Below are 3,547 nucleotides of genomic sequence, written 5' to 3'. Positions count from 1 at the left end.
TTAATCATGACTACGTATTCTAAATTCCTGGATCCTCACTCAGGCCGCATGGGTGTGCCAGGAAAGAGTTTTACGTGCCTACTGCAAAACATGTAATATGCAACATGCCCCCTCCCTAAAATAAACAGCCAATTGATTTTTCTAAGATGACATAATATTCTCGCGCTAAGAGAATACTTATATTTACTACAGTTCAGGTTTGGCTTGGAATAGTGATAAGGAGGGTAAAAATATCTCAAAGTCAAAGACGTACTAATGTTTCATAAAACGGGAAACTTCGGAGATCATATTTAACTTCAAATAATGACAAAATTAAGTATCCTGGAGGTACATTATCTAGGGTATATTTATATTCAACAGTACACCGGGCATCCAGGATTCCCGATCCCATCTCGGCACAATCGATTTTTTCAGAGGACACGTTCAGCCTGCCGCTGATCAAAAGGGGCAGTAGATAGTACGAAGAGATTACAGGTGATGCTTCTGAAAGGGTAACTTTAAGGTAAGGATTTCCTGGTAGTGTTCATAAGGCGGGTTTTGAAGTTAAAACCGTTTTAAGTTTTCCACAATCGAGATGATTATGTGAATATTGTTATGTAATAGTTTGAGTCGCTTCAGTGACTGTAATTGTCGTTATACACTTTCTTTTCTTCGTCTCCCCTTTGTATTTGTTTCATTTTCCAACAAGAAGATTATGGCGTTCTGGGAACGGAGAGACAGAGTGTATTAGAGAGAAAGTGAGAGAAAGAGAGAGAGAAAGAGAGAGAGAGAGAGAGAGAGAGAGAGAGAGAGAAATAGAGAGACAGATAGAGAGAGATAAAGAAAGAGGGGGAGAAAGAGAAATGTACACATATGGATAGCACAAAAAATAGAGACGGACAGATATAGGGATCAAAAGTAAGAGTAAAAGATAGCAGAGAGAATATGAGAAGGGGGACGGGCGCCTTTGTTATGATCGTGGGCAATTGCTCTGATTCATTGGTCTAGCTTTTATCTCCGTTCACTGTCCTTGTTAAAATAATATTATCCCTGGTACCAGGATGCCACCATCCTTTCGATTTGTACAATTTTCCCTGGTAGTTTTAAATTGGTACATTTTTATGTTCTTTTGGCTTAATTGGCGAATGGGTTTAACTTCCTCTAAGCCAGGAAAAAGAAAAGATATTTCTGTTTTTATTTTATTTTCTGGCTAGTTTATTAAACTATTTTGACTCAAGTTCTTTTTCTGCTCATTTCGCTTTTCAGCATCAATTATTATTAGCTTTGAAAGTATCTAAAAAGCAGTACAATTTCTTTGAGTGTCTGGATTTTAGTTACGGAATTCTGTTCATCGTTTAGTTTTGTTTTGTACGGTTATGTTTAATGATTTCCCAAAATTATTCGTTTTTATAATGGTTTACATGATTACGGATTATAGTAAATAGTTTAGTTGATGGTGAACACAATTTAGATCTTATTATGGAAGATGGGCTGCTTTAACTACCAGGGCCAACGAAGACGGTGTGGCCAGTTATATCGCAAAAGGAAGACGGGGATAAAATGTGTTCCCTTAACGTGTGTATGTAAAACCATTATACAACTGTCGCCGGTCTTCACTAGGGTAAAAACGTCATAATTATCCCACAAGAGAACTGTAGAGCTGCTCAATGATACTTTCATGTCCAATACACGGGGAATGCGTTGTAAGCTGTATTCATTTGAAGTCCATGCCAAACAAAGGGTGAACACTGCACAAGCAAGGGCTGTTAATGATTGTTAATGAGTCAACATTCAAAATGGCGAGACCGTTTCTGGTCCGTAGTTATGGCAACCTCCAGCAAGCCCGACGCTCTACACTCTCTATATTCTTTTTGCAAATGCCTGTTTTACAAGGTTTCTAGAACCCTGACTAACGATGTTTTTTCTGTAGAATTTGGATAGGTATTTACCAACGAGATGCTGAAGTGTATGTCAACAAAAGCTGCTGAACTGTATCTAGGACTAATTTCTATTTCTCTATTTTACACATCTCCAAACTATTAGGGCTGTACAACTGTAGGTTCTTGAGGTTGTTGGGGGGATTGTTTATTTGTTTGTTCGGGTTGTTGTTGTTTTTTTATTTTTTATTTTTTTCAAACGCACGAAACTCGAAACTGTGTGTACACTGTTCTGCTTATTTCATTGTCCTGTTTCTTTTTTATTTGTATGTTGGTATTCTTTAGATTATTATCCCCAGTCTCAAATTTCAGAATTTTAAGCCAACTACAAGAAATTTACCAAAAGATTTTCTGGGGAATATTTTTGTTATTAATAGAGAAAACTATTTATTATCATTTCGTAAATTGAGATCCACCCAGGTACCGATAAGAGTTCCATTTGATAGGAACATTAAAAACGATAAAAGATGACAGCTTTTATACATTAGTAGACAAATCGTTACCGTAAAATTTTAAAATTTAATTTGACATTTTTGCTACTTTGAGTTACTAAGACCATAAGTCAGAAAACAAATGTTGCATCTGCTTTATCAAAATCATACGATTATTCGGAGTCTCTCTCAAAATATTCAAAGAGTTGCATTCGAAAAAGCTTGACATGTGATGATCATCAAAATTTTTATTGTCAAATTTCGAAAAGTATGTAATGAGAAGATAGAATTTTGAAAAGCTAGTGGAGCGAAATGACCTTAGAAGATAAGTCACAGTAAAATCATCAACACGAAATTCGGCCACCGCACAAATGGCTGAAAAAGGTGAGTTCGAAAATACTTTGTCTGGTTTGTTTGAACTTGAGGGCGAATGAGTCTGAGTTGTGCTGAGGGAAAAAAACAAACAAATGGGACACCTGATGAAGGTGTCATTTCTGGCTCATTAGTATACATGCAATGACCCACAAGTTATTACCGTTGCTAGCTGCCGTGAAACACTCTATTATAAAAAAGCGTAAAAATGTCAAATTTAGATAACATAAAAAACAAAACATGACTTGATTTTGATACTAGGTTCCCAGCGTTCTTTACCAATGTCTGTACAGTAGAAGGTGTGAGTTTCGATTCCGCGTGTAAGGAAATGTTTTATCGAGTGTTTCCATCTTTCCGCTGGGATGCTGAAAGTACGTAGTTGTTTTTCTATAGTTTGTCTGTCCTTCCAACCAGACACTCAGCACTGTATTATTATCGCCCCGAAGCAGTTTCCTACCACAACTGCATTCACCGATTAATTCATCAGATGATCTGTCTTCTTTTCCCACTGTCCTTATTTTCTTATGTCTTTACGTAAAAGCGTAGTATATTTTCGCACTTTGTTTTTGTATGTACATCAACCCTAAGAACAAAACGAAAGCTATGTCTGCGTGTGTACGTACCCGTGTATCTCTATTTAAAAGGTGTTGTTACGGCCTAAGAACTTCCGCCTATCAACATATTATAATATGTAATGATGTTGTTGTCGTAGTTCTACTATGCTTATTTATTCAAGTGTAGCTGATAGTATTGTCACACCCCTTCTCTCTCTCTTTCTCTCTCTCTCTCTCTCTCTCTCTCTTTCTCTCTCTCTCTCTCTCTCTCTCT

The 3,547-nt window shown here is 36.8% G+C and overlaps 1 protein-coding gene across 1 annotated transcript in view; it reads left to right on the top strand.

The window, feature by feature from the left end:
* Window positions 1-336: 336 nt before the first annotated feature.
* LOC101860828 (ionotropic receptor 25a) overlaps window positions 337-3,547 on the top strand; it is a gene marked incomplete in the record, with an annotated part of 56,225 nt that continues 53,014 nt past the window's right edge. The window contains 1 exon segment of the mRNA XM_013084850.2: window positions 337-502.

This window comes from Aplysia californica, unplaced genomic scaffold (assembly GCF_000002075.1).
Source record: "Aplysia californica isolate F4 #8 unplaced genomic scaffold, AplCal3.0 scaffold00322, whole genome shotgun sequence".
NCBI classification, from domain to species: domain Eukaryota; kingdom Metazoa; phylum Mollusca; class Gastropoda; order Aplysiida; family Aplysiidae; genus Aplysia; species Aplysia californica.
Note: the sequence above shows the minus strand (reverse complement) of the source record. Positions and strands in the feature narration are given on the sequence as shown.